At 39.1% G+C, this 25,837-nt stretch overlaps 1 protein-coding gene across 2 annotated transcripts in view; it reads left to right on the forward strand.

The window, feature by feature from the left end:
* The first annotated feature begins 1,814 nt into the window (after positions 1–1,814).
* The window catches only part of lrfn5a (leucine rich repeat and fibronectin type III domain containing 5a), a 123,309-nt gene continuing 99,286 nt past the window's right edge, over positions 1,815–25,837 (forward strand). For both annotated transcript variants that reach the window (XM_029461045.1, XM_029461046.1), the window contains exon 1: positions 1,815–2,770. The gene's annotated coding sequence lies outside the window, so the exon portion shown is untranslated. The remainder of the gene's footprint in view (positions 2,771–25,837) is intronic.

A 25,837-nucleotide genomic window follows, 5' to 3' on the forward strand; every position in this document is an offset into this window, starting at 1 on the left:
TTTATTGTAAAGAGATCAAAATAAAGACTGGACAGTGAACTATGAACACATTTCACTGCTATAATCATATTTTAGCAAGAGATAGTGATTTAAAAAAATGCATGCTCTCTGCCAGCAACATCCTGCTCCACATGTCTGTGTACATTTTGTTGACTTCACCCTCCTGGTCCAAGGACCCAAATCATAGACCTCCCATCTCTGCTTCAACAGACCACGATCAGGCTTATCAGTGCCCTGCAGAAATCCTGTATCTCTCATTTTGGCTTTTATGGCACTGAGAGCTGATATAGTCCCTCAGGTGTTCGAAGCGGCATCAGCTCAATAAACCCATGTGAACTCCTGAAACTGATATGAGTTGCTTAACTTTAAAAAGAATCCAAATCCAGAAAACTACTAAATATAATTGTTGGACAATCAAACCATCATTTACATTTCTTAAAATCTTTGCCTTTCATTGTCATGGACATTTTATTTTAGATGAATCTCACACCTTGCACATTTCTTAATTCCAACGCTACAAATGGAAAATAACAATCTTCCACGAAAACATCTGAAAAACAAATAAAAAAAACATATCGATATTGTCCCTCTCTTTTTAGCCATGCAATGTTTCCCTGATGCTGAAGCTCTGTATGCTTTGTACAAACTGTATGGATTTATTCCTAACTGCCCCTCCTCTCCTCTGTGGTCAATAATCTGTAGAACAGCAGAGAGAGAGACATATTCAGTATTATTTTATCCTCTTTCTCACAGAGACACGCCTTCTCAAAAACCAGAGTGGGGATGGTTGAGAAAATGTAATCTCGGGAGACGATATATATGTGCTTTTACGGAAGTGTACAGTTTCAAATGGGTCAGAAAAACTGCACTTGCTCCACAGTTTCTCGCACGCACTATTTTCATCGATGATGTGCAGAATGAATGAATAACAGGGACTGCAAGAAGAAGATTCAGAGCACCCTAGCTGGCAAATGATATGCTCATTGATATCATATTTATGCAAAAGAATCTGTCCAGATAAATACGTAGAGTGTAGCCAGACAGATCAGGGAGTAAGAGTACTTTCAACAACTTCCATGCGGGTTTAAAATTGCGTCAAGCGAAACAGGTTTATCAAGGCGCAGTCCGGAAATAAGGTGATTTTGCTTCAAAATAAAAGCATTGTTACAGAAGGAGTGATTCGAGTTTATGAAGCTTCTTGACGGTAAACTGTAGGTTTTAGGTTTGGTAAGGGACACCCACTTTAATTTTAATTTTGCTTGCTAATTTTTCTATCTTTTATTATTGATGCCCTATTTAAACTAACCAATATTTTCAATAATTCAATTGGACGGCACTTTTGAAACCCTTTTGTATGTGTAGTACAATGTCACCTTAAAATATTCTAATTAAACATATTCATAAAAGACAATGCACAATACATACTTTTGAAATAATTTGAACTTATTTTTGACACAGGACCCTTTATGGCCATAATGGCCATTCCACTGTAAAATAATGTTGCGGTACATATTCCTCAACATATTGCAATTAACACATCTCCACATGTGGTGAACCTTGAGCTTTTGAAGCCTCCTAAAGGTCCTCAGGCTCCTGGGCAGATAACCAATCACATGCTCCTCTGGTATGAAATTAGTGCAAAAATAATGCATGATAGAGGTCAGGCATATCATTTGCAGATTATGGATAAGTAATATAGTGACCAATAGATGGGATTTATTTTGAAAATTAACCAGGAAGTCGTACTATCTGATTATATCAAACCTGACAGATGTCATGCCCGCCGCGCTATATGGATTAACGGTGCAGGAGAAGCGACCGGCGAGGAGGATCACCAGGACTGTGCCGTTAAGATTTCGGTGTGAGTTACCGGGAGACAGTTTTACTGGGACGTTACCTCGTCTGTATTGTATTCTTTTATTTTCTCTTCTACTCCAGACTGCAGAGGAGTCGCGTTAACAGAGGCTGAGCGACGTAAACAGAGACTCGGAGACAGAGAGAGACAGAGAAAGAGAGAGAGAGAGAGAGAGAGAGAGAGAGAGAGAGAGCGAGAGAGAGAGAGAGAGAGAGAGGAGGGAGACCGACAAGCTCGCGACTGTGAAGTGAGTATCCAAAAATCCGTTATTACAAAGGTTTAGTGGTCTCCAACAAAGCAAGAAAGGCACTACTCTGGATTTTGAGGAGTGTTTAACCAACTCTGCCTAACCTGCATACATTTCGTATTGGAATAATTAGACTTTTCTGCCCTTCTGCCTGGGATATTTTTTCTTGTGGTGGAATTCTTCCTATTTTACCTGCGCGAAGAGAGCGACCGGCGGGAAAGATAGAGGTGCATTGCCGAAAAGAAGAGGAGAACAGAGAGAAAAAGAAGCCGTTGAAGGGGAGGGGGGTCCATTTCAGTTTCTCTCGGATGGGATTCTTCCCTCACACCGCGAATGGAGGGATGATACCGGGAGAAAAAGACGGGGAGAGAGATAAAGAGAGGAGGGAGAAGAGGAGGATGTAGTCGTCGGGCGCTGTGAGAATGCAAAACGGACGCACCCCTCTGGAAGACAGGATTGAACTATAAACCCATACGGAATTTACAGCCACCCGAAGGATATTACACCTCGATATATATATAAATATATATGGGCCATATTCTGTTATCTGGAACCTATTCGTGTGGAGTTACAACTATAATCAACACTATCGTTCAAATTATGGGATTTGGAAAGATAATTGCGACCTGACACCCGGTGAACGAAGGAACAGTAACATCCGGAAAGAGGTAAAGTTTAAACTCTTTATTTCTCTTTTATACATGCAAAATGACAAAACAGTTTCTGTCTCTCTGTCTATCTTTGTCTCTCTGCTTCTTCTCATTCTTTCTTTCTGACTGCGTCTGTTGGAGCAGAGGAATGGTGGTTGCTTGCTGAGGGGTAGAACGGGGAGGTAGAGTTATTTCTTAATATCTTTGTATATGCATTCAGTCTAGATGCTGAAATGGGACTGGGGCGAGGTTGTTGGGTAGCGGGAAGGTGCTGCTGTTTATTGGAAAACCAGCACTGGGAACATTGCAAGGTCAAAATTGAGCGGGTGTAAGTTATAGAAGCTCTTGAGTGTGTGTGTGTGTGTGTGTGTGTGTGTGTGTGTGTGTGTATGTGTGTGTTTTGGTGGACCCAGACCTAGGCTAGTTTCAGCAGGCTGCATTTCAGCAGCTCTGCACCCAGTTGTGAATAAGTGTGTGTGTGTGCACGCGCGTGCACGCATCAGTACGTGTTAATGCCGCCAGAGAGATAGATAACTTGTGTGCGCGCAGTGTTTGTCTTCAACAACGGTACAATTAAATGTTGAGGCTGGCTACAGGAGAATTTTAACGGGGTTTAAGGAAAAGCTAGTTGTTAAGGCACACGAGCACAAAACACTGCGCCTCGGCCCCGGTTTGTCCGCGACACACTGCACCTGTACCTCAAGAGAAAGGGGGGGGGGGGGGGGGGGGGGCTAAAGCTTATCACTCCTGTTAGTGGGTTTAAACTATATAGTTAATCTACGCGACTGTGAACTGAAATGTAGTGCGTTTATGCGTTGTGCGTGTGTGCGCGTGCGCAACTGAACCCCAGCCCCATACATTGTTGGCACAAAGCTAGATGATGATGGAGCTTCTGCGCTGACCGCTGTGTGTGTGTGTGTGTGTGTGTGTGTGTGTGCTTTGAGTTGGAAATAATGACAGGTGCATGTGCACGCGCGTGTCCTGACATACACATACTGGTGAATCAGTCCAATCAATGGACTGAATAATCCAGTACATTGCATTTAAATTGAGCATTACTTAAATAAAATAACCCTGGTGCTTTCTAGTGTGTTCTGTCAGTGTTAGTCTTTCAACATTCTCTTACACACTGAGAATATCTGTAATTTGCTATTAATAATGATTTGCAATCTGACATGCTGTAGTGAAATATAGTACAGTGTTATAGTACAGGGCCTACGAAATGATAAACATGAATTTCTACTGATGATAGTAAATGCTATTTACAGTGTAAAAGTATGTGTTATTAATGACACAATGATTGCAGTATTTAATAAATCACAATTTAGTATGTCGACCACCGATGTTTACATCGCCGCTACCGGAAACACCCAACGGCGTGTTCTGACGTCACAAGTAGAACACAGTCCACCAGTCGAACACACAAACAGCACGGCAGACGTGGCGATGTCGGACTCTGGCTCGGATATTTCGACAGAATCGAGTGACAGTGAGTCGTCAATAGACTCGTTGCACCTTCAAGAAGAGGAGTTTATTGAAGAGGATGCCGGTGTCGTGGAATCAGATCATGCGGGCGAGTTTAACGTGGTGGAAACAGAGCAGCTCGAGACACAGTATTCAAGGTGGAGACACAGACGGGAGCGAACATGTGGATGATGGTGATTGTGATCCTGGATTTAGCGGAGATCCTGTGCGACAACAGAACACAGACAGGTATATACATTTAACTGTAGTTCATAAAACTTCCCAATAAATAGTAATAAAACGTAACATTATCCTCGATCGTAAATAGATCGCAAGCTATCCTTTATCGAGTCCATAGCTTGGTTTCCTTGAATTGTTATGAACCCGACTAGTTGTCCGCAAATTGCTCGATAGCTAAATATTCAATTACTTGTCTACTTGGACACATCGACTTCTTCGTTGTGTCTGATGTCATACGTCATATATTACGAGCTGTATATAAAGCATGAGCTATTAGCTAACAAACAGACCGGAGGACAGCGCTGTTTTATAAAGTATAGTCTGCCTACTGACCGTCTCACGGCTGCCTATAGTAGCTGGAACACTTACCAGATGTTCATGGAAGTTACGACTTACGTGAAACGTGTAACAAGTTGCTACTAGGTAGATCCGACCTCCGTACGACCATAACAGGCTTATGAGCTGCTTACGAGCCTGTTGTCAAACACAGGCATATAAATAGCATGAAATTAAGATGACGTTAATATTGGCCTTTTCTCTGGATATTGCATATTGTGTACATGTCCTTACCACTCTTCTTTTGTATAATTAGGTGTACATGTGAAAACTGTACAATTATGGAAGCAATTGAAGAGCTGCTGGCAAGAAAAGGATGTCATGGAGGAATTCAATGAATATGAGGGACATGGTGCAAACATAACCTGCATAACAGATCACCCAGGATTCAAATCAAAGTGTCTGGATGTTTGGGTGTTGCAGACAGCCTACCAAAGGTATTCGAAGAGGGACAGACAACATGTCTTATTGTGTATGTATTATCTTGTATTTTACAGAATGTATCACTATATGGCATACCGCCAGCTGGTGAGACTGTTGGGGAATACTTGGTAAGAACCACAGAACGCCATCATGTGCCATTCAAAAGATCTGTGCTACGTTTCCATCTGACAACTACACGTCGTTCAAGTATCAGCACTTTATTAGAGTCAATAACAAAACACAATGTCAGTTCAGTGATTGAATCTGCTTCTATACAGCACAACAACATCCCTCTTGTTTGGTTCTTCCACCGACTGCTGAGTGGAGCTGGGACTTCGAAAGATTCCTCATCAACATTGTCTTGGCACAAAGCATTGAGTCTCAGTCAAGAGCTCAGTCACATACTCTGCAAAAAAGATGTATTATAATCAAGCATTATATATAATGTATGTATGTATGTATGTATGTATGTATGTATGTATGTATGTATGTATGTATGTATGTATGTATGTATGTATGTATGTATGTATGTATGTATGTATGTATGTATGTATGTGTATATATATATATTATGATGCTGACCTTTGGAACAACCAACATGGATTGGAACTTGCAGTCCAGCTGACCTGACACGTGGTCACGCCTGCATGGACTTGTGGTGTGTCCGTGGAGGGGGATCCGTCTGCACAGCAATTTCTTTCTGACATGTCTGAAATATACAAAGCACAACTTTACTAATAAATCTTTCAAACCAGCTTGAAATTGTATTGCACGTTTATACATGTCTGCGTAAAGTTAATATCTAATAACATTCATAATGAAAGATGTGGTTGAATTGATTGAGAGAGCAATGATATCAAATGAAACAAATATATGAATTATGTACATACATGTGGTGATTGTATGTTTAACACGTCATGTGCAGGTCTACTGGTACTACAACTGTAATGTACAGATGACGTACAGTCTGTATACTTACTGGTGTACACACAGCTTCCTCCCCAGTGTGGATGTCCAATAGATGGTCGCTGATCATACAGGTATCCTCAGTTCTGTCAGTGGCTTCATTCACCAATGTTTCAATACCTCTGTAATAATAGGGTGATAGTTAAAAGTTAAATAGACTCACGCTTTTACTCAAACTACAGAATAAAATGGGGAAGCCTGTTATAAACATTGAATCTAAACTTAATTAAGCTAATGAAGTGTAATTAGCTAAAGTTATTAATACTACAAACAATAACACACATATCGGCTAGGGCCTGGTGTAAACTCGTTACATACAGTAGGCCTAGACCGATTATGGCTCTATGCTTGAAACAATAAATACAGTAAACAAGAAGCACGGCTTACCTTTGCTCTCTCCCTTTTGGCGAATGCATTTCGTCGTCTCTTTGGTGGAGGACTCTGCACCGGCGGACGTGTTTGAATCGGCGTGATGGCTTGTGCTGGCTGGGGTCTCGGCAGTATTGTAGGCACAGCTTCTGCTTTCAGTTTTAAATTATTTTTGAATCTCATTTCCTTGGCGAGCATAGTTTGTTCGAAACACGATCTCTCAAAGTGCTGCCCACAAACCATCGGTTTCTTGTCTTGTCCATAAACGTGACATTTTATCATGTTTTGGCTACAGAAAGCTAGATTTGGAGATGGCCCCACATCCCCATACAACACATCGCTTCACAATTATCCTTGGCGATTGATTGTTGTCTGTTCTTTCTCGTAATAATTGACAGCAGTCTTTGCTGGATGTTTCAACGCAGACAAACACTGGCGTTCTACTTGTGACGTCATCGCCCGAACATTGCCGAAGTGGATGCTCTCGCCGCAGCGATCGATTGTTGTTAGCGGAAGTATTTTTTATGTTGTTATGATCGTGACTTTTTACGAATACATCAATATTAATTGTTATTGTATATAATTATTATAATATTTGATGCAAAAATATCAGAAGATTGTGTTTTCAGCATCTCTAATATGGAGATTTCAACTTTTCTCTGTTTTATATCATATTAAAGTGAATATCTTTGGGTTTTGGACTGACAAAACAAAGACATTTAAAGACATCACCTTGAACTTTGTAGGCCTGCGTAGGCCCTTTAACAATGTCCTTGCTTAAAGACCAGCATTTGTATTCACCACACTGTTCTATTCCCTTTGTGTTAGTGGATGCATATTCTGAACTGTCTTCACAGCCAGAGTATGGTTACTGTAAACATCCTAGTGAAGCAGCAAATATGACACATTTGAGATCTAGGAAGACATACTTTACAATCAAGATGAAAATCACTTTCATCTACTTAAAAAAAAAGAAATGGTAAAAACTAAAAAAGACAAGCCTTAAAACAGAGTCATTGCTATATTACCCCTATATGAAAAGCTGATTGTCTCTGCCTATTACAGTTTGTATAGGAAAAGAGATCTCAGTTTATATACATTTTTCATTCAATATTCAATGGTTGGAATGTTTGATATTGCCTCCAGCCCACTGAGTGAAATTGCATGCCTGATATTGGAAGCCTATCAGAAACACAGAGAAATGTATTGAATCTTTGTTTCATGCATTTGGATTTTTTTGTATTGAATTTCGATTGGTTCTTAGCCCGGGAAATATTCTTTATGGTGGAGATAATACAGAAAAGATAGCAAGGGCTTAAGAAACATGGCATCATTCCTAATAAATTAAATAAACATTGCTGATTCTGAGCTTACTGAGCGTGCTGTGCCAAATCCACCAAGCGTGTACGTGGCTTGAGAAGGTATTTGAAAATGAGTTATGACTGTATGCACTGTCGCGGTCTTCTTTCAAATCTAAGACCACCTGAAAACATGTTTTCCTGAGTAACTGCACTGAACACAATGACATCTACTTTTAGACCAGTGGTGATCAAAGTGAGTTTAAAGTCTCCAATTTAGGACTGTGGAATGTCATGACATGTTTTTATCATTTCCCGTGGCTCTATTTTTTGCTGGACTAGAGCTCCATCGGTATGTACGGTACAGTAGCTTGCATTGATTGATCAAGGCATTACATTTATGCACACGAGCCACTCATGCTGGTGCTAATGGCCCGTGGATATGGAGGCATTATGCAAATGCTTCCCTGGCTCTAGAAAAAAGAGTGTGGGTGCCTGAGTGAGGTAGAGAAACTGGTGATTTTCAGTTCATTTTAGCTGTGTTAAGCCTCCTATTTACGTCTAAAAGGAGTGGTTTGCCGCGCCATTAGGTCCAGGATGAATGGCAATGCATGTGTGTTCCAGATTGCGTTTTGAGGTTTTGCCGGGAAATGTAAGACAGCAAAGTAAGAGATTGTATTTTAACGCTTCTCCTGGCTTTCACTTTTAGAATGCTGTCGTGGCGTCTGTGCCAAATGAATAGCATTTTAAGTGCACAGAACGTGTGGATAAACATCTGGTCCATGGTACTACTGCTATATTGATAATAAAATATAACTTTTTATTCCATAATAGCATGTATAGGTATAGGTAAGTTAGAAGTGATATCTCTCTTATCCTCTATTTTTCCACTCTCTCATTTTTTTGTCTCTCTTTCACCCCCACTCCCCTCTTAAAAAAAGTGTTTGCTGTTATCAGGCAGTAGTACCGGAGAGTAAAGAGGCTGTAAGGACTCTTCTTTATTCTTTATAGGGGCAAGGGGGATTTTTATTATACTCGTCTTTCTTCTTGCCCTCTGTTTATCTCTCTACAACTCTCTCTCTCTCTGTCTCTCTTCCGCTCTCTGTTTAGGTATCTGACAGAGGTCTGCAGGATCCTGCGGAGAGGGTGGTGGAGCTCTAATTCAATTTATTCTACTGCTCAGAGACAGACAGAGAGAGCAGGGGAGAGAGAGAGAGAGAGAGAGAGAGGGAGAGAGAGAGAGAGAGAGAGAGGGAGAGAGAGAGAGAGAGAGAGAGGGAGAGAAATAGCAGAGGGATAGAGACCACAGATGTTAGGGAAAATGTCCTATTAACAGTGGAGAGGCAGGCTTTATAGGAAGCTGGCCTGATGCGTTGACATCTGGATTGATTCTGCGGGTGACTGAAATGATGTGTGTGAGAGTATGCGTGCGAGCGTTTGGTCATTATCAACTAAAACAATATGTCTCTAAAATGCCATCAGTGAGTTTGAAGGGAGAAATGGATGCAGCAACAGAGTTATTGCAACAGTGATGTCAGCGGATGCAGTCTAAACCTCAGTGTAGGTTGTAACTATGGCTGGGGGCTCCAAAGATAAATATATTTGCCACCATTGCAGCTTGTTTTTTTAAATATATTTCCGGCTAATAAACCATTTTAGGCATTGTTGCAAACCAATGAGCATACATTGTATAGTATTTTTGTAACAATGGTATGAAATACCTTCATTTTCCGGATATTAAATGTTAAATTAAATGTTTAAATGATTATCCAAAAACAGACATTCCTTTGTGGTTATTTTATCAATAAATAATTTCCCTATTCTGAAGACTATATTAAGATATATTTTGACTTAAAATTATTTTTAACACAGCCTGTGTGACTGGGTCAGCTTCACTGTGTCTGCCCTTGACTGCTTTAGATCCCACCTCTCCAATCAAACTCTCTCAGTTAAAAAAGGAAATTCCACATCCTCATGTGCAGAAAATCAGCTACAGTGTGCCTCTGGGTTATACCTTGGGTCCTCATCTCATTTGTGTGCATGTGCTTGCGGTAAGCGCTTTAATTTGGAAATATTCCTCGTTGTGCACAGGACTCCCAGTTTGACCCTGAATGAGCTGAATAACTCTGACATAAGTGTTGCAGATGTTTTTGCAACTGAATTAAATCAAGTGCAAGGTTCTTTCCCTCTGTTCCTCCAGAAGCCATTCAGCTACATTTTAGAAAGACATTGGGGACCTGACATGACTGTACGTTAAGCCTTACACAACGTCATGGTATTCTTTTTGACTTGGAATTAGTTTTTGATGGTCAGCTAAAAAAATTGAGAAATGGAGGATTTTGAATCCTTTATATAGGTGCCTTGCTCCAGGGCACCTCGGCAGGAGGCAGACTGGTACCTCTCAAAGCACCAGTCCACACTCCATACATCCATCCCCGACTCTCTAGCCTCACGCCCAGTCCCTACGGACTGAACTACTGCTGCTAAAGGGCAAAGTTATCAGTTATTCATTCTATTTTGTATCATATCAAGAATCAAAAGTTTCTTATCCTCTACAAACATGGAACAGGTCTGCATTTATTTAATCTCCACAGAATAATGTGCAGCTCACCCAGCAAACTCTCCTGTCTACAACTTGCAAAATGCAGCAGTTAGGCGTTTAACAGCTGCCAAAACAATGGACCATATCACCTATATTTCAACCTGCATGCAGTGGTTTCCATTTGAATTCAGAAGTCATTTTAAACTTTAACTGACCAGATATTAACAGTTAATGCCTTTACTTCAGCCTACAGAAAAATAATTGCCAACTTTTTTCATAATTAATTAATTGTAGTAATATTTTATGCAAAAATATCAGAAGATTGTGTTTTCAGCATCTCTAATATGGAGATTTCAACTTTTCTCTGTTTTAAATCATATTAAAGTGAATATCTTTGGGTTTTGGACTGACAAAACAAAGACATTTAAAGACATCACCTTGAACTTTGTAAGAAAATTGTGAAAAATGTCCATCTTAGTTTCCCATTTTATCGACGAAATAATTAATCAAGAAAATAATCGGCAGATTAATCAATAAAGAAAAAAATAGTTTGGAGCAGGCCTAAATAACATACAGAGGTAAATAGATTATAATATGTTGATTTATGACATACAGAAAGTAGTGCTGCTATACTGTGTTGGCACCACTGCTAAACCACAGTAACTCTAAATAAATAGCCTCAAGTCTCTGCCAAGGCAGGATTAGTCTTTGGCTGGCTGGTAGCTGTAGTTAAGTTCCTGCTTATAATCCATTACAAAGTCACTAATTACATTAGAATAGATGTGTATGTTGTTGTTGTTCATGTTTGTCTGTTATTTTCTTGGAAATTCCTTCTCCCTTCGCACACCTGCTGCTTCAAAATCAGCCATATGTCTGACGCTAGATCCTGTTTTAGAAGGCCAGCGGGGAGGAGGCTTGTGTGTATGATGTTGTGAGCGTGAGGAGTTGTTGACACGACAGATGTGAGACACGTTGAGCGATAATGAGCTGTGTTCAGGACAGATAACTGTGGGTGAATGTGACAGACAGGCTTCTGGCCCATTGCCTACAAGCCCACTGCCCCTGTCTGTCTATACATTATGGTAATCAACAATCATGAATAAAGTGTATTCAGAGCTGATAAACTATACAGTCATGTCAATCTCTGCCTTATAAACAAGAAATAAGAAGAAAGAAAGGAAGAACTTCACTTTTATATAGCATTTTAAACAAAAGCTTCCTAACCTTTTTGGCTTGTGAGCTATACCTACTTCACAGGTTGGATATTTCTACAGTTTATAACCAGGGGCAATTATTCTTTCTTAGGCTGTTTTTATATTTAGAGGTCTGAAGAGATAAAGTTGTCCAGACATTAACAAGGAAAAGCAAATATTAGAGGGAAGTCTGACTCATTTTTTTGCTTTCATCTCTTGTTAATCATCTCATGACCCCTTAGAATTATCTTGTGGCCCTTTTGGTAGACCCATGTTTATCATTGCACGTACTGTATGTGTCTGCAAAATTAAATGTTCCAAATTCACTTCACAAAGGGAGTTTTCAAATTCATTAAACAACGGCTGTCAAGGTTTGTGTGGGGGTTCTCTATACTCTTGCGGGCAGTCTTAACTATTTTTGTGAGCTTGCTTTTGCTCCTTGCCGTTACATTTCCATACCATCAAGTGATGTTGTAGGAAATGATTCTTTCCACTAGACTAGTGTAAACCATCCTCAGGACACAGAATACATTCTGCCCTTTTACAAGGCCTGTACACTGCTCTTTTAAGAAGAATAGCTTCAATATAATGTCTGTATAAACTCTATGAGAAAGCCAGTATAAATGTTTTACTTACACATAAATATACTTATTAACATGAGTCATCTCAGTGCAAGAAAACATATAACATTGAGAGTAATCCTGGTGCCAGCTTTCCAGCCTATAGAGGACCAGATTTCACTGTCATCATAGTACTAATTATAAATATTGCAACAGAGTCATCAGCTGGGGATTCTGCCACCAGATATGGCACTCAATTCATGATACTGCCCCACACGGCTTTAGATTACTCAAACTAACAGTACTGTAGCTCTTCTGCAAACAATCCCAAGGGTAAAGTGTGTAAAACATCAATGCTGGGGAAAGCTTTTTCATAAATCAAAATACTTTGTAGTTTTGCCATTTGAAAAGATATTGTGAAGTATGCTTTGTAGTACTGCCATTTGAAAACATTGTGAAATTCCCTTTGTAGACAGAGATAGCAGGATCAGACTGGGGCACGCACACTTAAAAACTTAGATCTTACAATACATTGAATGTGCTATTTAGTGTAAATGCAGCCAGATACATCCACTTCATGGTTTTAAAGTTAACATTCACGTAAGCATCCTTACCTTTCTCTGCCTACAGAACAGCTGACACACTTGCTGAGTTTGTGCAACTATATATGCCTGTGAGTCCTCAGTCTCTGATAGCAAAGCATGCTGACAACGTGTGTGATCTGTGTTTTCTGCATGTGTATGTTGTGCCAAAACAACATGTCATGTACATTATGGATGATATAATGTCAGTTTAGTGACTTGCACAACATAACCTTGAATGTTGTCACAATTTTTATCTTTCTGGTTGTTTGTTTTATGACTCTAAGACAGTGTTTCTCAAACTTTTTCAGACCAAGGACCACTTAACCATTAACAAAACACTCACGGACCACCTGACTCCCCAAATATCCAAAAACAATAGGCCTTGCTTACCACTCCAACAATATATTACAAATGACAGCCTGATAATGAGCTTTATGTGACATATATAGTATATATATATATATATATATATATATATATATATATATATACTATATTTATGTCTCTATATCGCTCGTTCACACATTAAATCAACAATACAAATACAAATACGGATTCTACAAGCATTTCGTTCATATGCGATTTAAACGGTGAATGCTGATAGATTTTACACATCATATGAAACGTAGACTACATTTATTACTGAGTTGATGTCCGTACAGAGCCGCAACTTACCCACAGCAAGATCGTTTGCTACTGAGAGATACGCAAAATTCAAACTGTGAGGCTTCGTCATGTGTTTCTTAAATTCATCACGTTTTCTCTCAAACGATCCCAAAGGTTTCCCAATCAAATGGTCTCGCGGGTCGTATACGGCTCCTGCTCTAGTCCATGCTAGTCCTTTTTAAACAGTTTGAGAAACACTTTAAACCTATAATATATTCATTTCACCACCAGTGGTCCGTGGATCACTCTTTGTGGTTTAGTGTAGTCTTAGAGCAGTGTTTCTCAGAGTATGTATTGTAAACACAGATCAGGATGATAAGAAATACAACAGTTTGAAATGGTGAATTACTCTGCAGGCCGAGCCCCTTTCAGTCTCAATTCTTCCAAGCTAAGCAGACCCATAAAAGCCACATCTTTTAAAAGCATCAGGTACATAATATTAATGTATGTTTGTTACAACAGTACCCAACACTGCATTGGTGGGCAACATGTATATGTGTAGTCTATCTGTGTGTTTTTATCCATTTGGAAAATACTCCTCTAGGGCATTTCCATAAATAACAGCATTCTCAACTTGGCAGGTTAAATAATGGATACATACCACCCCTGCCTTCTCAAGACTTGCAGCTTTGGCTATTATAATGTAATTTTTTTTATTATTACATGATGGATCTTTTAAATTATCAATCAGATTCACTTTATTCATTATACACAATACATAAAAATGTGCCATGCCAACACTACCTTAGATTAAAGACTGTATTTAGGACATAGAGATTAAAGACATTAAATACAACAATTTAAATTCTCCCCTTGGAAATGGGTCACTGCAGCTGTAAAGACAATCTTATAGATTAGAATAGGGCAAATACAGTGTGCACACATACTGTATTAAGAGAAGATAGTGAAAATGTCACAGCAGGACAAATTAGAAACTGATTACAGACACAGTAAGTAAAACTGAATATCATATGGGGGACCGTGTATGAAAAGAGCATCAATTTCTAGTACGTTTCACCAAATGTGGATAATAACACCCTCAAATTAAAACTATGAGTCAGCACTTCAACCTCATCACCATTTTTCCATTTCAAGTCTAATGCGCTGAAGAACACATCCAAAACAACACTTGTTGTAAAACCATCTAACTGCACTGTATCACTCAGCCATTTCGTCTATCTGTATGTTGTTTGTGCAAACTTAGTGGTAATGTTTTAGCAAAAATGCACACAGATTTCACTAAATAAATGATGGAAGATTCTTAAGTCCCATGGAGACCTACAGTTTGCAGGTACAGCTTGAAGTAGACTTTTCAGGTCCACGGACAGCAGCATCATGCAGTCATGCTATGTTCACACTATGAGCAAACAAAAGGGCCGAGCGTGGCCAGCTACATTGTTGGCGAGTTGCCGTTGAAGTGTTGCTCAAGCGCTCGTTTCAGTATTTATGTTGTTACGGAACAGTGGAGAGAGAGAAGGGGACCAGGAAAAAGCATGTGATTGGTTGAAGCTTCATTCCCTCATTGAAGCGCTGAAAAAAGTTGAGGCAACTTGTGTGGCATCATTTTGCAGCCTCTTGTCACTGGCTTTCATTGGAAACTTGAAGCCTGTTGCTTTGTCACTCGTAATGCGAACATACATTACTACTTAAAGTAGACATTTCTGGACCATGCTTAAAGTAGACTTTTCAGCATCATGGACAGCTACAGTGTGCACACATAGCTTGAATAAACAGATCAGCACCATGGACAGCTACCATATGCTGTTAAAGCTTAAGGTGGACATTTCACTGTGGTATAGATCTATTTGACATGTGATTGACAAAAAGTCAAGGAACTCTCAGAATTCCCTACACCGAGTCAAATACCCATCTGGCTCAGGATGTAACAATAACTTGTATTGATTATTTAATCTAAGGCTCTTGATTTAATACACATTCTCAATCGAACAGTTTATTATGAATTCCAGCAGAGCTAAGTCAATGGACATGTTGGTTCTATAGTGTTGTTGATGTTGAGAAGTTGAAGGATAATTAATCAGAGAGTGAAATACATGCAATTTCAATCCAAACATCAAGTGCTGTTTAGTCTTGTGTTAGTTGAATTTCAAGAGGCTCAGTATAACCCCAGGCTGTAAGAAGGATCTTGGCCACCTCAAGATATTCAAGGTTCAAAGATTCAAACGTTTTATTGTCCTATGCACAAAAGCTGCAGGGTAGTTGTTGGCAATGAACGTCTTAAGTCCCAGGCTCCTCCAACAATGCAACATACAGTATACTTAAGACATAAACATAAATAAAGTAAAATAGTGCAATAAAATAGTGCAGTAAAATGCAGGAATAAGTAAAATATATACATATAAAATAAAACAAGATGAAACAGAATGTAACATTTTAAATACTGGAGTGGATTTAAATACGGTATACTGTCATAATATGTGGATATGTGGAACAAACAGATAAACATATGTAATTAGTGACCCTTCGAAGGAGTTCAACAGTCTAATGGCCTGTGGGATAAAACTGTCCCTAAGTCTGGTGGTCTTGGCCCGGATGCTGCACTACCATCTGCCAGACGGCAGCAGACACAACAGTTTGTATCCGGGGTGATGGGGGTCTTTAATAATTCTGTGAGAGGAGCTCGAGAAGCGGCATCCATCCATGGCGCCATCTTGTCGAGCATCTGTTTAAGAGATATATGGCTCCTGCCAGTTTTCACTGTATGTTTTATGACATTTTGTGTAAATGTCCAAAGAAAGTATGTATGCTTGTTTTATGCACCTGTATATCCTCAGTCAATGGATGGCAATGTCTTACTTAAGTTCTTGCTGAGGCCCTTTTTATCTAATGGATGTTTTTCACTCTATATGAAATAATAGTTTTAACAAGATTCCATGTTGTTAATAGTCATCATCAACAATATAATCATTGGTCACGATGATGATCAGTTAATCACTTAACAACACTGCCTGTAAATGGGTGGCTTTCTGTCAATCTAATTGGTTCAACAGTGTGATGTTCACCAGGACGGGCAGGTCATCAGTGATGAGCGGTGTTGTTTTTTTGGAGCAGCAGAGGGACTGAAAGCTGAATAGATTAAATGGTGCATTTAATTAAGAGGCTTGGGATCAGCAAGTCAGAGATCACTCTTGGTCCATTCCAGCAGTAGCTACATTTAGCCTAGCTTGTTAGTGCATACCATCTGTTCACACACAGATTAACACTACACAGCTAGCGCTTGCTATGGGTACATTTTCTGGTGCAGCACTGTATGGACTGCATTTCAGTAGGCCTTATTTATTCGGAAAGTCTTTGAGTCTAATGATCTGAAATGAAGAGGTTACATTGATGATCTGTGGGGTTACTTTAGTCAATTATTCTGGAATTAAATTATAACCGCAAGCAGGGTGTTACTCTTTGTCATGTGGATATTTTGCCTCCATATGCGTTGCCTCTACCCTCTGCAGTGTTTGCCACAGAATAGAGTTTTAGCTGTGGCGTTAGCAGGGGGGTCTTATGTTAAAAAGAAAGATTAAGCAGTACAATGAACACAATCACTGCAGGCTCTGCATGGAAATGAACATAGGCTTCTATTGGCACATTATGCACACACTGTCAGTCCAGCCTCTTTTAATTGTGGATTTCAGCTTTCATGTTATAACTGTTCATCAATACACATATTGATCAACCGCCAATCATTATATTGATAACTGGAATAACTCTGACAATGACGAACTGGTGAAAGAAAGGCTTTTTTTAGTAAATGTTTCTGTCTTTTCACTGCAATATTGAATGTCAACAAAGCCATGACACTGTCCATGTTCAAGTCAAAATCATGTGGGAGTTGTTAAAAAAAAATTAAATTTAGAAATGATCATTCACTAATTTACAATGACTTGTATTATTTAAATTCTGATTTAAATTTATATTTGCATTGTTTACATGCATAGGTATTGGATACTGTTGAGCCGTTATTTTATGGTGTCTTTGCTTTAACATCAATTTTACGACAGGCTGTTCTCTCTGGCTAGTTAAGGTTTAGCCATCTGCTTTACAAGCAGGGATCACTTCCAAATCACTGCATCCCACTTAGCTAGCTTTTACACCAAATACTATAAAAAGCAGCCAGCAATCCTAGCTGTTGGCAGTATTATTTGTATTTTATTCTTTATACTTGGCACTAACCCAAACTCAGCAAGCTGCTGCTCACCAACAAACACTCCAAAATCGGATGGCTTGATATACAGTATTTGGCTGAAGGAATGTGATATGGTTTGAGGCAGTTGCAAGTGAATTCAGGAAATCTAGAGGATACTCTTATGATATTACCAACCCACTTAATTATTTATTAATAAAAAAAAAAACATTGCTCGGGGACAGAACAGCCAGATTTGAGCAGATTAAATGGAAGTGAATTGTTTTGTTTGAAGATGAATTAGATCAGAAATAACTAAGTAAAAGTAAAAGACTGGTGGTAGGTCCAGAGATGAAGTGCTTTCATCCGAGAATTGTGTCTCAAATAACTTCACTTGAAACAATTTGAATGTAATGATCCTGGTGGCAACGGTTTTCTGTGGCGCTATTACTGTCAGGCTCACACACAACAGTCCTTGAGTCCAGAGGCCATCAAGATACCTTCCTTAATAGTCATATATTATACAGACATATAATGTATCACATCAGGTGGTGCTAAGGTGCTCCCCAGGCCTGTTCAGTAATCCATCCACGTTTAATCCCTTGGTCCCTGATGCCTAGATAACAGCAGGTTATTCGCTTCATGTGGTATACAGTACATGGGAGGTTGAGCTTTGACCTGTTTATAGATTAGACTGCATTGGTCCTTTAAATCCATGGCGAGGCACTACAGGCAAAAACATCAATTATCATGCACTGCTCAATTTGGAGAGTTTGGGCTATTTTGCTTCCATAAAATGTCTTGTTTCAGACTTGTGAAGAGAAAACATCCAAAATACATATTTAGGTTTTTATTTCACTACACTTTGTCTATTTGTGTCTGGAGATTTCTTTTAAATTCACTAAAAGTAACCATTAAATGAAGCCTCATTTGCATATTCAAACATAACGTTTCAGAAAATGTTTGATACAAAAACTGATTTTCTTAATATAAGTAATCAACTGGGTAAGTTTCATAGTGATATCAATTAGTTAATTTTTTTTTTTTTACCGATTCACCTGTAGTGTCTCCCCACCATTCAAGTTGATGATTATTGTTTGAAATAGGTAACTGTAGGACAGTGTTTCCCCTACCATTGTCTTGGAGGGGCGCTGCGCCCCGCCAACGGAGCCCCGCGCCCCCCCTGAAATTCAAGGTGTTTTTTTTGTTTTTTCTCAAAAAGCTATTGATCTACTTTATGTGCACGTTTCAGTGTGTACTGTCTACTTTGCACATTCACATTCTCTCCTTTGCTGACGCACACACACGTGCGCACACACCTACAGAGCGGAAGAAAAGAGAGAAGAGAACTAAATAGAAACCCCCCCTCCAAAGCAGTAAACCTAGGTGAAACACTGGATGAGATAAATTGTATGTTTTCGTAATACTGGACATTTGAAAAATGAATTAAAAGATTACGGCATTGTTCTTTTTTATACTACAAACAAAATCACCACTTCAAATTAAGTGTACTTTAAGTAAAGAGCAGTCGTTTTTTCTCATTAAAGTTTAGTTCTCTTGTCTTGGTTTTATGAGCTGATAATAATGAGAAAATCCTTTTTCAGTAGAATACCAACAATAGTAATATAAGTAAGTAGATATAATATATATATAATATAAGTAGAGGACAAATTAAAATTAGTCACCTATCATTGTAATTAGTCATTAATGTGCTCTGGTAAACTGAGGTGTTTAATGTCGCGTGACAAATTTAACTTATATAACTTATAAATTGTATTTTACCAATTTAATGAGATATTTCCCTAAAATATGTGTATACAAATTATTACAAAACACCAGATGCTCTCTGTTCAATCTTCTTCTGTATTTCAGTAGGATATGCTAATATAATTGGTGTGTGTGTGTGTGTGTGTGTGTGTGTGTGTGTGTGTGTGTGTGTGTGTGTGCGTGTGTGTGTTTGTGCTTGTCCCTGCTAATTAGCTGCATTTTCTTTAGAGTCAGTTGTCAAATGGAAGTTATATTTGCTGTCGTCCATATGCTCTGTATACATTAAGTACGCACCATTGTCTTTGACAATTACCTTCGCTACTAGCGTGCAGACACAATGTTTGTCAATTGTCTGGAGTATCAAATACAAAGAGGTAAATGCAGAGAGCCGTTCAGGCAAGCCAAATTACTAAAGGGTGGCGAACGTAGATACTGATGTTCAAGTCTTCCCCCCACATTAAAACGATAGAGTTTGGGCCCTTTAAGCCTGATATCATGGGTTACAATCTGCTTATCTAATAGTATCAGTAATTTACGTTGCTGTGCAGAAAATGATGAATACGCCATGATTAATGGATAACAGGCTGAGAGTAGTAGAGTAGATTCATAAAACATGAACACTCTTAAACACACTAGGAGAGCTCCCACAGACTGCATATACCAAGTACAGCATGCACGCATAACATACTTGTGTAGGCAAGAATTTGCGCACACACACGCACACACATGCACACACACGCACACACGCACACACACGCACACACACACGCACACACATGCAAACTCAGCAAGTGGGTTGATAAAAGGATGTACAATATTATTGCAGATGTCCTCTGGGAACTAAAGTGAAAGCATGACTCAACCTTTTGCCATCACCACACAATGAGTCGGCACATTTACAAGAGATGTAGTAGGCATTGTGAGACATCCATAGGGCTCAAGACTAACTTTTTGGTTGCACTAGTGTGCCTAACTTTTGTATTTAGGTACATAACCAGAACATAATTTAGGTACACCCAAAATGTTGTGTTTACTGGTGACATGGGAGACAGGTGGTGGAGCGGTTACCTCCATGTGACGGGCACCGCAGCATTTTTCTTGACAATAAAATAATCAAAAAGTTGTGATGGAGGAGTACAGGGCGCACTTTCACAATTACACAAATGTCTTATTTTTTAACCACCCACATTCAGTGAAAAAAAATATCAGGGCCAGAGCCAATCAGAGGCAGTGTTTGCAGAATGCGGTTGGGGGGGAATAACACTACACACATACACACATATAGGGACAGACCTGCTAAATGTCAGGCGCACCGATGCAACCAATGAAAATATATAGTCGCACTTAACAGATTTTTTGGTGCCATACCCTCCACACATAGGTTATATCTGGATATACTGTATATACATAATACTTTCCAGGATGTGGTTGATATCGTAGGGCGGATAATCATTTATTAGCAACACTGCTAAAAATGTTTTGTGGAGGAAAGGTATTGACCACTATGGGTTCAAATATACAACTCTTTTAAACCTATGACCTCACCCTTGATCACACCCAGCTGTGATCAGGTGTAGTACAATAGACCAATATGGGTCATATTATAGTACAATGCTACATTACAACTGCACAAAGAAAGAACATTTAATCACTAGCTGACAGAGCAAATTAGATAGTTTTTCTGGGTGCAGCTGAAATCTTCATTTGCTGACCTCTCGGCAGTTTTACTTCTCACCATGATGCCGTGATGTAGAAGTGTACTGCTTGGTGTGTCAGTACACTGTGACATCACTGCTAAGTGTGGTAGGAGGTTGACATATATAAGAGTGGGCAGTAAAACGTTACCTTTCAGCCTGTAAAATTACTGATTAAGATTTGTGTGTGACAAATCCCTACTATCCCTAGTCTTACTCATCTGTGTTATGTTGCTAACTTTTCCTGCTGGGGATTTTTGTAATCCATACATGAATATAGAAGGCTCGGAACACACAAAATAAAGAAAATTCAGTATTCTCGTCAATATGTACATAGGTATGAAGACGGACCCGCCGGAAGGTGGTACAAAACCTGAAGTAAACAAAGAGAAGCAACTAACTTAAAACGCATCTTTCCGAGTAAACTTCCAGTTTGGATTCAAAGGCCTAAACAGAGTAAGACTGTCTGATGTCAGCAGGGAGGTTATTCCAAAGCTTGTCCTTGTAATATTTAAACTGGAAAATCCCATCATCAAGACAGTGCATTTGTATTGCTCTATATATTGGGTCAACACACCAGCAGTTGCAGTTTGAAACATAAATTGCTCGGCAATAATAAATGCACAGCAGCCTGTGTCAGTGAGAGCTCGTTGCGGATGCCTTGCTAGGTGTAGGAGTACAGGTATATTGCAGCATGCGGTGAGTCACAGCCTGTGACCCAGTTGAGCTTTGTTGCTCAGCATGACCTCATTTTGACTGCACAGTTAAACAAATCGGATGCCACTGCGGCAATGTGCAACACTTACTTGAGCATTCCAATTGATTTCTGCCGCATTTAAAGTTTATTTCACTGGATTTCACTGTGCAATAAAAGCAATGTTGTTACTTTCAAGGCTACCAATGTGTATCATAAATGCATTCAGTCATTTGTGGTGGTATAATTTGCTATCTGAAACAACAGTTTATGAAGACTAAAGCATGGAAATGCAAGTCCTGAGCACTGAGAGTAACACAGTGTGTGATCTCAGGTGATGTCGAGTTTACAGACAACAGGCAAGTTGGCCTTAATCCTGTATCAGAACACATGTACAGCTTTAGGTGTGTGTGTGTCTGTGAGTGTGTTGGATGTGTCATTTGTAGTACATTAACATGCACAAGACCACACACAACTCACACGCAGTAAGTGATGTGATAAGCTTGTTAACAAGGCTTTGGCTCAAAGGAAATATCTGATTGTGTTTACAGTCCAAGCATGGTGGGGGTGGTATGATCATAAGGAAATACTAATCATCAAATATGTCTGGTGTCAAATAAAATACAAGTTGAAGTTTGTCTAAAGTGTGAAGTGTAAAGTGTTTTGTGAGTGTTCAAATTGAGCTAATCTTAGCATGCTAACTCCCTAAACTAAGTTGTGCACATGGTCAACGCTATACATGCCAAACATCAGCATACTAGTATTGCCATTAGGAACCTGTTAGCATGCTTGTTAGCATTCAGCTCAAAGCACTGCGGTGCTAAGTACAGCCTCACTGAGCTGCTGGCATGCCTGTAGACTCCTAGTCTTGTTACTTTAAGTTGTTTTGCTTATTGTGATGGACTGTTTCCATATTTGCCTTTAAACACAGGAAAGCACAGAACAAGAGAAAGCAATCCAAGCAAAGGTTGCTGTGTGTGTATGTGTGTGTGTGTATGTGTGACTATGTGTATGTGTTCATTTTTGAGTGAAACAATGTACACAGCATTCTGTTACATCTGGGTTCAGCAATATTATATTATTAGTATTATTTCTAATACTAATAATGATAATTATAATTATAAACCATATTCATAGAGAACTTTTGGAACACTTTTAAACAAGGGCAAATAGACAGTACAATTAGACAATACAATTAAAAAGGTCCAGAGACCATTGAGAATAACAATAATTAGATAATTAGTATAATTATACACCAAAAGATAAATAAAAGGTTTTCGTAATAGGCTGTCCTTTTAAAAATGTTCACAGAGCCTACATCGGTTATAGCTCTTGGTAGGGTATTCAATAATTTTGGAGCATATTTAAAGAAAGTATTACTGTGGTAAATTGTCTTGTAAATTGTCTTGTTCCAACTCTTTCAATACTGACCCGGGTTGAATTTCAAGACAATGTGTGTATTCTGTAGACAACACTATCATTAATCTTTCTCGTGTATTTGGACGTAATCTTCTTTAATCTGATCGTTTTTATCAGCCAACCTTGTTCTTTAAGAACCTGTAAGAGATATCGGCAACACAACAGTGCCAGCAATCCTCGAGTACCAGCTTTAATCTTGCAATAAGCCACTGTTGAGTATCGGCACCAGATTTGTTAAACATGCCTGGATTCAATTTATTTACCCTGATTTATTTTTTCCTGGGGTTAGGGTTAGGTTATCAACATGTGAGTGCTTGTTGAGTAAACTTGTCTTCGTAGTGGCACATTATGTTGGTGTCAAAATCATTCCCCCATTATTTTGGCTGGTAAATTCTGTCCCCATTTCCAATCTCTACTTTGTCTTTCTGATATGTGAGACATGTTGTCTTTGCCTTTAAAAAGAAAGCCTTCACACAGTGCATGTGTGTTTGCGTGTTTCTTCACTAGTGTGTTTGTGCATGTGTGTGTGATCATAATGTTGTGATCCTGAAGCCATCTGGGTTGGCCGGCTCCATTTGCATATCTGGTGTTAACCGTTATAAATATTCATGACCAGGGTCTAAACTGGTATGAATATTAATTTTGCCTCCAGGCCGTAGACGGTTGGAGTGGCTGTGATTCCAATCAGCAGAAGAGAAATTAACCCAACCTTTTGTGTGGTGGACGAGAACACTTGATGATTGCCGTGGGCCCCTTGGTATGCTTGGCGAGCTCCATATGTATATGGATTACTACGTTTGCGTAAATCATATGGCGGCCATATTTGATGCACATAATATTTAGAAAACGGTGCCTGCTTGACAGAGATGCAGATGGAAACAGAAACAAACTCAACTTGTCAAGAACATTTAAAGACACTGAAATCACTCTTTTGTAGATAGTTTGCCATGCAGCTTCTCATTCATTTCAAAGTCCAATTGAGAATATGTGTTAAACTGTCAAACCTAGTAGGCAGAATTCTTAATTTCTTTGTTAACTTGCTTGTTTAACAGTTTACTTAGCGAAATATAGTTTATCTGAATGATTAGAAATGCCTCTGCAGCTGCTATCTACTGTATAGATTATCCAATCTAGTTATCCAATGATGTACACCAGGGGTGTCCAAACTTTTTTCAAAGAGGGCCAGATTTGATAATGTGAAGAGGCCGGGGGCCAAAATTCCCTTCTGACATTTTTCTAACTATAAAAGTTACATACAAATACTGTTATATAACAATTTTCATTGTCACAATTATCTTTATTTTTCAAATGGCAATGTAACCAAATATAAGCCACTCAGGCGTGAACAACTCTAAAAACACAATTCTGCCTTTCATTCATTTCTAGAGAGTCAGATAACGTTGAACAAACTATATGGAATACCTTAAACTTCCATGAAGTTGATAAACATCTCTACCTCATGTTCATTTTAAACAGGAGTTATAAGTAATGCAAAGTTTTCTGTTATCATTCAAGTTTAAAACGTATGAATTTTGCTCTTGTCTTTTACAAGATCATTCAGAAAGTACATAACATCAATAGTTATAGCCACATCTTATTCAAGAGCTTAATTAAATAAGTGCTTTTGGCTTTTCACTGTAAATAGTGATCGATGTTACCGTTCAAAACATTTAGAATTTCAGACTGACCAAGAAACAGGTAACTGATACTAATGAGAAGGCTGATACTGAGATCTGGATTTCAGTAGACAGGCCAGGTCTGGTTTGAGGGAAGTGGTTGAGATGAATAAAAGGACACATGCTACGTTAATGTCGTCGTCAACTCCTCTTAAAAAGACCAGGAGCTGTGCAGTGTCAGATGCATCTGGGCTTTCTTCGCAGGCTAATGAAAAATAATCAAAAGTCACTCCCCTGTCCCCCAATCGTCCCCTCAATTCTCCGTGTCACAGTGTTACGAGCAAGGCAAACATTAATACATTCTTGCTTCTTCTCGGGGTAAATGTTCTCCACCATTTTCACAACACAGTCTTTGATAAACATACCCTCTATAAAAGGTTAGCCATGTTTAGCTATTAACATGGCCACTTCGTAGCTTGCTTTGGTGTTGTTTTCATTTGACCGCGTGAAGAATCGCTGTTGTGATGCCAGAGCAGCTTGGAGTTGCTTCACTTTTTCAGTACGGCCACTCCCTGTTAGCTTGTCGTATGCGTCAGCATGTTTTTTCTGATAGTGTCTCTTTACATTGAATTCCTTAAACAAGGCAACCGTCTCAAATTAGGCAAAAACAATTGCCTCGATTTTCAGCGAAGAAATATTGTAATTCCCATCGTTCCTGAAAGTGGCGGTGTCAAACTTCCTCTTTTTGTTTGCAGTTGCCATGGTAGCAATGAGCATGGAAGGGTTCACAGCAAAAGCCGCTACAGAGCCAGATAGCATTTGCGCCTAAAACGCAGCATGTATGAGGCCCCTTAGAGTGGTGCTGCCACCATGCGGTGAAAGGAGGAATTGCATTGTAAAGATTTATTCAGTTTGAAAGCACTAGCGGGTCATAAATAATACATTATAAGACCCAAGCTGCGGACCGTATGAAATGTCGGACTTTGGACATGCCTGATGTAGATGGTTAGGAAATACATTTAACATAAGCATAGAGACATTCACAGTTGCTGTTATGTTTCATTCCTCTTGTTGTGGCCTGTGATTTGGACCTTCTGTCTGTGCGACGGGGCGGGGTTTATT

The sequence above is a fragment of the Cottoperca gobio genome, chromosome 22 (genome assembly GCF_900634415.1).
Source record: "Cottoperca gobio chromosome 22, fCotGob3.1, whole genome shotgun sequence".
NCBI lineage: Eukaryota > Metazoa > Chordata > Actinopteri > Perciformes > Bovichtidae > Cottoperca > Cottoperca gobio.